Genomic DNA, 11,615 nt, shown 5'->3' with positions numbered 1-11,615 from the left:
TTTATTTTTTAGGTGTAGATGGACACAACACAATACCTTTATTTTTATGTGGTGCTGAGGATCGAACCCGGGTCCCACCCATGCTAGGTGAGCGCTCTACCGCTGAGCCACAATCCCAGCCCCTGTCTTAAATATTAAAGGTGGCATTTTAAATAAACACCACTGAGAGGGAGGATGATGCTCAAAAATGACCCAGCAAAATATAAATTCACAGGGAGCTTTTGAGTGGCCAAACAGCATTGGAAACTTTTTTTTTTCTTTTAAGCCACCTACGGAAAATGAGCCCCATCTGGCCCGGTTCAGGATTGGGTTACGTTGTAGGCAGCTGACATAATTCTCCATATTTAATTTCAACACTTTCTGGGATCTGGACGGTGGAACCAGCACAGGTTTTGGAGTCAGATCTGGGTCCACGTTCTGGTTCCATAGCTTCCTGCTGTATCTGGACCAGAGTCAGCCTTCAGGCCTGAGGCCTCCCTTCTCCTCCTGCCTCCAGAACCCTTTGCAGAGGGTCAGGACACGCCAAGGCTGTACTTCTGCTCAGCTGAGTCCTAAGAACCCTTGTGAAATAGTCAATTGGCTACTCTTTACAAACGCCAGCGCCAGTCATTTCCCTAGAAATCAGACACATCCGGGACAGTCAATAATAACCCTGAGATATAGACTTATATAATTTCCTCCTTTTTTTCAATGACGTAACTAAGACCCGTTTGCCCAAGATCGCATACCACCCTGTGCCAGAGATGAGATTTGAACCCGTGTTCAAAGTTTCTGGTTCTTTCTTTCACACTACCTTACCTGTGGCTTATTATATACTTTCTAAATCCAACTTGCATCTGAAAAGATGATTCATTTTCATACAATTTTCAACACTGGACAATAAAGTCAAGGACCCGGGCCGGTGGTCTTCCTGACAGCCCTGTATGATGTGCTACAGGTCCCTGGGCTCCCTCCCTGCAGCTGGTTGCTGCTGGCTCTGTGTAAACCCCTGGCCAGGACAGGCTTTATTGATGCCGCCTTCAAAGCCAGCACAGCCATCTGAGAGGATGGAAGAATCCAGTAAAAGATGGGATTCTGGGGAGCCATCCCAGGTAGAGTTGTGTTTTTTATGCACATTTGTGCAGCAAAACCGTGCACTCTGAAGGACAGTTAATGAGCACAAGCGCAGCACAGTTCTGCGTGTGTCTGGGTGTAGCTCCCGACTGCATCAAGATCGTTTTAGAGTTGGTGGAGCTCTATTTGTCTTAGGAAATCTCAAAAACTTTTATAGGGAATTCGGAAAATATTTTCAGCCAGCAGGAAAGATAAAATCCCTGCACACAAAGTACAGGCATGGGCCAGAGACTGAACAGACAGACTGCTGTAAAAACCCCTGTTTAATAAGGCATTAAAATGCCCTCGACCTGGACACATTTAAAAAAAAAAAAAAAGCTATGAAAACAAATACCATTCAAATAATTAGGATCTTATGCCTGAGGCCAGCCTTGATGGGACTTCCCTGCAGGAATCAGAGCTGAGCCTGATCCCTGAGAAGACAAAGGCAGCTCTGGGCCTCCGGGGGCCGCCCCCAGCCCCCTCTCCCCCTGCCTCTCCAAGCTGAAGGCCCTTGAAATCATTTCCCTCCCGACATCTTGGGTCACTGTGCAGTTCCAGTAGCTCAAGGCGGGGTTCTGGGCCCCAGAGGCGGATTGCCCTACCTTCTGGAAGGCCCTGAGCACACTTACCAGGGTGGGCGCCTGTACCTTTCTGTTCCATCAAGGACAAGAAATTGTTGGAAAACTGACTCTGTAGGGTAAACAGGCGCCAAATTGGGGTGAAGGTTGGAAAGCGAACATTTGTTTATGAGCATCACTGCGAGGGGGAAAAGATGTCTTTTCACTGCTCCTGTAAATACAGAAGCTGCTACAAAGTGATTTCCTGCTGCTACAACTTCTGAATATTTGAGGGCCAGGTGCAATACATTTCGCTACCCCCCCCCCCCCGCCACCCCCACCCCCCCAGGGTAGTTTCCAAGGGTTCAGCCCCAGAAGTTTGAAAAATAAAGAACCTGACCTCTTATTATTTCTAGAATGATCATTTGTTTGGGAGGACCTGTGTGGTGCAGGGCCCATGTTTTAGCAGATCTGATTGAAGGAACTTTCATAAAATTGGATTTTAAATCAGATTGGGTCTCAGGTGCAATTTGCAAGGACTGGTATTTTTTTTTTTTTTTTTGTCTTCTCATTCTTGATTTCAATGTAAGTTTGTGTGTTGGTGATCAGTAACCGTCCTGAAGGAATCCTGTAGAAAAATCCATAGCTATCTAGATAACGTTTCTCCTATTTTATTTCTTTTTCCTCTTGTACACATGTCCTCTGCTTCCAAGAGATGTTTATCACCAGCAAAATTTGAAAATGAGAGTGTGGAGAAAGGGAGAGAGAAAGAAAAAGGAAGGAAAAAAAAGAGTGAAAGAAACATAATTAAAAATCTGTGCATTTTCTGGGGTTAATTTGAATTGGACCAGTTGGTTTCATTTTGCAATACAAAAGAAAAATGCAGGCCTTAGGGCCTGAGACTTCCATTAAATTCAGCTTTGGTGGATTCTAATAATACAGTGGTTTATTAAAAGCGTGAAAAATGTCATTGCGGAGGCCTTCCTAAGCAGCAGCCTCACCTCTCGGCTATGACTCATGCTTCCTCCATGGCTGCCTGGGCTGTAAAGTTGTGGGCAGGATATTTAAGGTCCAGTGAACAGGCTCCTTGAATCTGTCTTGCCATTTGGCTGGGATCACGTCCCAATTAGCCATCTTACCATACGGAGCAGTAGCTGGACAGCAAAAGTGAGAGAGGGGGCCCGGGCGCTTAAGGCTGTTGTAAATGATTAGTCCAAAAGAGCAGGGCAGAACTCAGAACTGAGTCCCCGGCAGGAGTCTGTGGAGGAAATGAAAGGATCAACAGCGCAAGAGGAGCACTGTGGCTGATTGTTCCCAACCTCAGCCACAGGCTTTTCTGTGTGCGCCGGAAATTGACCTTCTCAAAAGCCGAGGAGGATGCAGGCAGCACAAGGATGGGAATAAGGCAGGTGCCGATGCTAAATCACCCGCCTCTTGGAGCTGAGGACACTGGTCAGTGTCGTGGTGACTGGTCCCCTTCCTGGTCTATAAAAAGTAGTGGGACTTGTTTTGCTTTTGTTTTTCATGAAAATACAGAAATGCAGAACAGGGTACTAACTGGGCCAGGAAACTTAATAATTGCAATCCTGTTCGTTTCTTACTGTTTTCACTCAGAAGCAACCCACTGGGCCCAGGGACCCCACCTAGGAGGTTGGCAGTCCAGGTATTACTCATCCCCTTTTATAACTGAGGAAATTGAGGCCAAGAAGGACTTAGGGACTTGCTCAAGGCGTCCGAGATAGTGGCAAAGCTGGAGCTTTGTTTCAGCAATAGATTTACTCGTGGTGTCCCCAAGTTTGACAGTGGACTTTGAATGAGGGAGCGAACCCTAATCTGTCCCTTCCTGGAGGCACTGGTGAAGGTGGCTGGTGCTCCATTGGAGGCGAAGCCTTCCCTCAGTGTCCTTGAGCGCTGGTTGTCCTGCACCCTGGTCAAGCCCCAATCCCCTGGAAGTGTGAGGTGCCAAGAGGGCCGGAAAGGCCAGGCAGGATTTTTCCCAGCGTGGCCCTCCTGCTGCCTGCAGTTGGCATGGGGCACCCAGCTGCACCAGACCTAGGCTTTGGCATCTAGTGAAGGAGGCTTAACTGGGAGACAGGAGAAGCCATAAAGCCCTGAAAAGCAATAAATAGAATTTCCCAGGGGGAAAAAAGGTGTCTCACATCTTTTAAGCATCTCAAATGAAACCCGTGCAGACTGGCATCCCATAACAGGGAAAGGGAAGCAACTTGGATGGAGCTCACAGGTATCTATATTATTTCACCTATGGCCTGAGGAGATGGGCAGTGTTCTATTATCCCTAAATAACATGCGGGGAGATAGAGGCTCACAGAGGTCAGGCACATGTTGAATAAGTGATAAGTTCCAGGCCTGTTCTCTGTCCACTACCTGACCAGGTCTTTCTTCGCCCAAAGCTCCAGTAAGCCATCTCCAGGAGCATGGTGAAGAGCCTAGAGCATCAGAGGCGCGGCAGAGGCTGAGGCCTGCCATCAGAGCCCCGTGGTGATCTCTCCATCCCCCTGGAATTTCCACACTTGCTTGATCTCCCCTCCCTCCAGCAAAACACTTTCAAACACATACTGTCAATATATTATTTATAAACCTACTTACGAATTATTCATATATAAAACTGCATGACATATTAGCTATTTGAAAAGGATATGATTCAATAAATAAGTAAAAGAAGGTCTAGTATTTCCCTCCCTTTACTTTGGAAAGTCCTGCCATAGATTCAGACAGAGCCCCGTTATAACTAAGGAATTCACAGTTGCAGACATTATTCTTGAACTTGAAGTCCTGTAGCACTACAAGGGATGCAAGGAGCTGTGTGGAGGAGGGAAGAGGAAGCCAGCATGTGACAGTCCTGGGACTGGGTGCATGTCACCTTGCATGCAGTCCCAAACTTTTTCACTGCTCTGCATTGATTTAAAAAAAAAGGCCAAAGTTCATTACCTTCATGTGTCTGATGGGACAGGCCAAAGCTTAATGCCCGAGCATGGCATGCTGTGTCAGGGGTACATTCAGGTCTATCAACTGCCTTGAGGTGGTATCTGTGGCTTCTCAGTCCAGGCCAGGCCACCAGACTGAAGAAGACTCTTGCCGTGCTGCATTTGAATGCTACTAAAGCAGCTCAGATAGTTTGCATCAATCCTAACAGAGCCAAGAGGGGCTTAGGGCCTTCTCCAAAACACCTCAATCAATTGTTTTAGACGTACCTGAATTATTTATTGACTCTGCTAGCTTGGATCAAGCCCACTCATCCAGTGCAGAGGGTGAGAACTAATGCAAGAACAGCCCTCTCCTGGGATCAGCCTCCTCTCTATGGAGTGGGAGCAATGTGGAACAGTTATGCAGGTAACTGTGGATTATTACCCTCTAAAAGGATAATGTCTGTCCACACCTATTAAGTCCAGCAGCCTCAGAGGAAAAGGGGCAAGGCATGACAGGACAGGTGACCGTATGCACAGTGATGATGATGGTAATAAAGGTGGCTATAGTGACATAGAGCAATAGCTTGGGTCAGAGGCTTCTGGGCCTGAGGCTACTTTCGACCCTTAGCCCACAACCTGGAGCAAGTTTCTTCACCTCTTTGACCTCAATCTCCTCTTCTGTGAGGTAGTAGTGATGATCTCTGTCTTCTTGATTTGTCTGGAAGGCTAGAGATCATTATTAGAGTGCCACCCAGTGCCTGATGGCTGATTATTGCCAAATTAAGTGGAAATTCTATTTTTCTTTTCCTCTTTTATGGATGAGAAAAATAAAGTTCGAAGAGCTCAGAGTCAACCCTCATTTTCTGAGTCTGAAATCTGGAGCATTGGCCTGTCATTAAAGGAGGTAGTAAAGAGGGGAACAGCATTTGTTGAGCATCTATTTAGTGTTAGAAGATCGGGGGCAGAGACTGTGCCAGATCCTTTCACGTAGATGAAATCTCCGCTTCCAAGAAAGGATGTTATCAGACATTAACATCTCCAATTTCTTGACCAGACACAGATAATGATAGCATTGCTCAAAGGCACAAACCAAAAGGTGACAGGGCCAAGTCTTGAACCCAAGATTTCTGATTCAAGGTGCAGTTTGTCCCACCAACCACAGATGCTCTGTGCGTCTTCAGTGAGCCAGCGCTGGCCTAGAGGAGTGGGAGACCAGCTGGGTGTGTGAAGGCCAGATCCGGTTCTTGGTAAAGGGGTAGAAAGAAATGTACTGGCAAGATAGAGCTCAGTGATAGCATTGACCAGCATGCACAAGGCCCAGGGGTTGATCCTCAGTACTGCAAAAACAACCAACCATCCAAAACACTCAAGTCCTCAACTGGTAAGGAGGAAAGCAGGCTTAAAGAATGTCTGGACCAAACTGAATAAAAGTCAGTTGTCAGTGTGAGCATCACACCCTGGGTCAGGCCCATCAGGACAGAGGATGCTTGAACAGCCTGTGACCCTGGGGGTCGCCTGTGATCCTGAAGATGAGCTGCCAAGCGCCCTGCTTCCTCACCACACCCAAGGAGGCAGCCACACCAGGCTGAAAACAGAGACACTCCTATTCTTGAGCAGCTCTGTGTCATCTGCCAGGGCAGTTGTCTGGCTCCACATGTCTGAACCACCCAGACCCAAGGATTTGCCACCATGGCAGACACTGCCAAACCTGATGGAAGACAGAAGCGCAGCTTTAGGAGGTAGAATCGGCCTTTGGCGAGTGTTTGGGGATGAGCTGGTAGGGAGTGGAAAGAGCCAGCACCAAGATCAGGTTTCCGACTTGAGCCACTGGACATTTGGTCCAAGGTGCCCTTTATCAAAACAGAGCGTGAGGGAGGCGGGGAGGGAGATTCTGGGTTCAGGTTTGAATAGGGTGAGATGGAGGTCCCTCATTTTCAGCCAGTTCCCATGTCATTAAAGGCTCTTTGTAAACATGATTTCAATGACTGCTCTTCCAGAATGAGGGTATCATCATGTACCAATTTACTTTCTGCCGATTTGGGGCTATTAAAAATAATACCACAATGAGCACTCTAGAGCATTGAGCTAAGTCCACAATGCGGGTCTCTTAAGCAGAAATGACCAGGAGACAGCCTCAGGAGAGGCAAGTGAGACCAGACTTGAGGTTCATGGGTACCTGTGGGAACAGATAGCATCATGCAGGGAGAGTTCTCAGTAAGAGAGAAGCTGAAGCCTTAGACCTCCACTAGCTGCAGTACTGAAAGCCTGGCAGAATAGGAAGCTTCTGGAAAGAAGAGCCAGGGAGTCAAGCGGAAAACAAACAGGGTGGGCAACCCTGAAGCCACCTGTCCATGGGATCCCCCTGCGGCCCACCAACCACTTTCTATAGTTACTGCTGTTAGCGGGTTTTTTTTTTTTTTGTACCAGGGATTGAATCCAGGAGCACTTAATCACTGAGCCACATTCTGTTTTTGTATTTTATTTAGAGACAGAGTCTCGCCTCACTGAGTTGCTGAGGCTGGCTTATAAACTCATGATCCTTCTGCCTCCGCCTCCTGAGCCGCTGGGATCGCAAGCATGTACCACTGCGCCCGGCTGCCATTAACATTGGAGCCCAGTTTCTCCTAGACTTTCTTCTTTTTCTTCAGGGATTTCTTACAAGCACAACAAATTTTTCTTTTTTTCTTTAATTACATATTTTAATTACAGAAGTGATACACACAAGACAGATTTGGGGAGAACCATCATAATCAGTTCCTTCTAAATCATTTGATCCCAGCTCACACACACACAAATACACACCACACATATACATCCCCCACACAGAAGTGTGGGCACACACAAAAGTTTGTGCTTTGTTTTGATCCACACACATTATTCAGACTATTTTTTCCCACATACTGCACCATGGATATATGTATTTCATTCTCTTGTAAATTGCTATTTAATAATGTATGGTTTGGCTACACCAATCTTTTTTTTTTTTCATTTCAAATGTTCTTGAGATCATACTCTATATTATGATCCTCTTTTTTCACTTAATTTTAAATCAATTCCCATGTCATTAAAACATTTGCAAACACAATTTCAGTTCCAGAATGAGTGCATTGTAATTTACCGATTTACTTTCTGCCGATTTGGGACTACTAAAAACATGACACAATTAACTCTGTAGAGCATTGACTTATGTCCACATTTGCTGGTTATTTTATTTAGGCTATGAACACTTTTAGAGCTTTTGTCCACACTAACAAAAAAATTTTTTTCCAGAAAAACTGAAATCTGCTCCAACCAGTAATAACAGAGAGACTCCCACATCTTTCCTTTAATGTTTGCAAATCTGCTGGACAAAAGTGGCATACTGTCACTTTAATTTGAATTTCTTTTAGATTATTAGTGAACTTGGTTTTGTCTAGGTTAATGATTCATCTTCTAAAAACTGATCACATGCTCTAGTTAAGTTGGCCTCTCTTCCTTCACCTCCAAACATCCCAGCCCTGATCCCCCTTGCCCCAGGAATTTATGCCCCAACTCAGGCTCCAGGATGCACCCTTCCCCCCTGGTTCTGCCTCCATTGCTGGCAGCCTCTCCCATCTCTCCACAGGGCCACAGGATGGCCTTTCATGGCCGCCATACCTGTGGAGGCTCTTTGCTCTACCTGCCTGAGGTCCTGAACCAGAGAATGGAACAACCAAGTCCACACCTAGAATTGTTCAGCAGGCTGCAGGGGCTGTCATCTGTCTGGGGTCAGTGCTGACAGCAGGGGCCCTTGCTACTCTGACCTGGGCAGGGGCCTAACCTGCATGACCCTCTCATCTTTTCCTTTCTCATTTTTCCTCCTCTCCCCATTATTCTGACTCAGCCTTTAATTTTCACAAATGATACAATTTGGTGGTTTGGAATTTCTGCAGGAGAATTTCCGTGATCCTCCAAGCCCTGGGGCCTGTTTGCCCTGGTTGGAGAAGAGGAACCCTGGATGATCCGCAGACCCCGTCAGGCTGTGGTAACAGGCAGGGGCAGTTTGAGCTGTGGAGTGTAAACCTGGTCCTTCTTAGTGAGACTTTGCAGAAATCCCACTGGAGATTTTTCTGCCCCTGCCCTGTCTACTTTCCTTCATAATGATAAATGGCTGAAAAGAAAACTATCTAATCTCCAAACTGCTGGCTTTTTTTTTTTTTTCCTCTACTCTCTCTTCAAGGAGAGAAGGAAGAACGAACACAAGTCACATAAAACAGAGTCCTTCATCGCCTGCTTCTCAGGAGACGGTTCTTTCCCTTTTCATCCAGGCCTGTTTCTGATCTGTGATGGGCTCACATTGAAAGCTCCAGTGCAGCCCCCTCTAATCAGCTGCGACAGACGCTGCAGTTTCTTGGGCTGCCCATCGAAATTGAACTGATTACCCGGCCCCTCTGCCATTTTGTTCTGTGCACAATTGCTTAATAGCTGTACCTTGGCTTTCAGTCCCAGCCAGCCTCAGGTTGACTGGTTCCCATTACTCAGGATGACCAGTGCAAGTTCATCACCTTTACAGGATGTCCCTGATTGATTCCGTATGCCTTGGAGACCTGTAATATATTTGCATAGGGGCGGTTGGGGGATGGATTTGAAATCTCTTGGCTGCAGGAGCTGCCAGGTTTCACTGCAGGGTTCGCCATGTTTGAATCATTACCAGGACTTCTTGTCAGGAGTCTGGCCTCTGCTGACATCACTACTAATGAATTTGTAAATTTTTTAAAAATACAAAACAACCCAGACTGCTCTAACCTTTGCTGTCGCCACCTGCCGCCTGGGTGGGGGGCTGCGAGCAGAAGCGGGGCTTTTCTAGCCTGAGCTTGTGCAGGTCTTTGAAATGACAATCTCTCTTCCCCTGCCCTGCCCCCATTCCCAGGCCCAGTGAGCAGGAGAACCTGGGCTTGGAGGGAGACATCTTTCAAGTGAAATCTTTGGCGCTGGGAACTACTTCAATTAGACAGCAGGGGGAATGTTAACATGCCCTCCGGCCTTTTAAGTGGGTTTTAATTTTATGTTGTAAGATAAGACACTGCAAGGCCAGGCTGCTACTCCTCCAGCAGGCTCCATTAGTGGGGTGAGCCGAGGCCTCTTGACCCTCTGGGGCCCAGCTGAGGCTGGAAGTTGGTTTGGTTTTTTAACAATTTGTCAGTCTGACCCAGCTTCTCTTTTCTTCTCCCTTTTGTTTTTCCAGGCTCTTCTGTTGCTGAGGACCGTTAGGTGGCTGAGCTGCCCTGAGAGGCCTGTCCCTGAGCTAGCAGCAGAGCACTGGAGGCCGCCGGCCTGTGGCCACACAGATGAACGGTAATCGGCTTCTTTTCCCTTCCCAGGCTGGGCACAGCAGACACTTGTCATGTGGCAGGCTTCTGGCCGATGATGTATGACCTGCTGGTGCTACTGAATGGTGCCCTTTGTTCCAGGAGATCCCACGTGCCCCCTTTTTATTGAGTTGTTGATTCAGAGGGGCAGGAACATTCTACAAATCCCGCTGCAGGCCCAGCTCTTGCCATGCCCAGGTGGGGCAGGCAGGGGAGCTCATGCTTCCCAGAAAGCTGGTAGGAAGCTGCAGGCTGCCTCAAAGCAAGATACCCCTTAAGGAGTGGCTTTCTTTTCCTCAGACTCAGCCAACTGAGTGTTTGGAGAGTGGAAACCTGGTCCTAGATGTGTGGACCTGCATCTAGCCCTCTACCTGGGTCCTAGAAGCTGTGGTGAATCCCACCCCAGTGGGATACTGTTTGCAGAAGGAGCAGGACAGGTGTGAGTTAGGAAGACACCCCTTCCCTGCCCCTGAGCAAGTTTGGTTAAGTTTTTCTCTGTGACCAGTGAGCCCAAGGTGGGAGCCAACAGCTAAGGGAGGAGGGAGCTTGGCCTTCTGCTCTGCAGGAAGAAGCTCAGCCAGAGAGCATCTCAAACCCACAAAGGAAGGACTCTGGGGAGACAGCAGTCAAGGTTGACTTCTTACCCAGCAGGAAATCTCTTAGTCCTGAAGAGGAGGATGATTAAAGGGTACCCTACCCTTCCCTCCGTTCTGCTGGGTTTCCAGACCCACCTTCAGTGAAGATGGCGGACAAAGTTGAGCAGCTTTGGTGAAGGGGCCATGAGGGCAAAGGCCAAGGGTGGTGAGGAGGGCGACCCCACAGCACCTTCCTGCACCTACTTCTCTTCTAATCTAGTGGGTGAACCTGGGCTGGATTTCATCCTGTCTCCATCTTATGGCCAAGAGATCTGGCAAAGGAGTAGGCAGGAGGAGCGCTCTGCCAGGAGTGAAAGTGGCTGATGAACTCACACATCTGGCGGCTCCAGGAAGCCCCAGGCTGACTCTAACCTGCTCTTCAGTTCCTTTTCCAAAACACCTGCATGAATCCCACCAAGAAGTCTCTATTTATGAGAACACTTCCCCAAATCGCCAGGTTGTGTCAACTGCTAAAAGGTAACAGATTCTTACTGCCTGTGCTACACTTCTGGGGCTTTGTGGGCCCTGGAATCCAGCCCCATAACCCAGGGAATAGCACGAGATCAAAGGTACAGCTGTCCATGGGTCCTATATTCCTTTACCCTGAGCTCAGAGGCACTCAGGGCCCCACCTGGCACTCAAGAAAAAATACCAGCAGAGGGGGAGGCAGACAGTCATTGCTGGGTCAAGAAATGGCAAGTCAGTAATAAAGAGTAACCACACATTTCACAGTTGTAAGATGGCTTTATGTTCTGATATGTAAAATAAAATGTCCATGCTATATAACAAAACACTTGAAGTTCCATATCACCTGTTAGCTAATGTGTTTTCTAATAAAGCTTTATCCATAGTGTGTGTTTATATAATATATATGTTTTTATCTAAACCATTCTTAGTTTTTAACATCAAACATGTAATAAAAATTTAAATAGATGTCTTTCCAAAATACCCCCTCCAGCATTAATTTTTATTAAGTTTATTCATTTGCAAAAAAGCAAAGCTGAATTTGACATGTGGCCTGCGTTTGTGAGATATATAATATATATATATTTATTTATTTATATAATATATAAA

This window comes from Marmota flaviventris, chromosome 17, assembly GCF_047511675.1.
Source record: "Marmota flaviventris isolate mMarFla1 chromosome 17, mMarFla1.hap1, whole genome shotgun sequence".
Classification (NCBI taxonomy): domain Eukaryota; kingdom Metazoa; phylum Chordata; class Mammalia; order Rodentia; family Sciuridae; genus Marmota; species Marmota flaviventris.
This window is presented reverse-complemented; position numbering follows the sequence as displayed.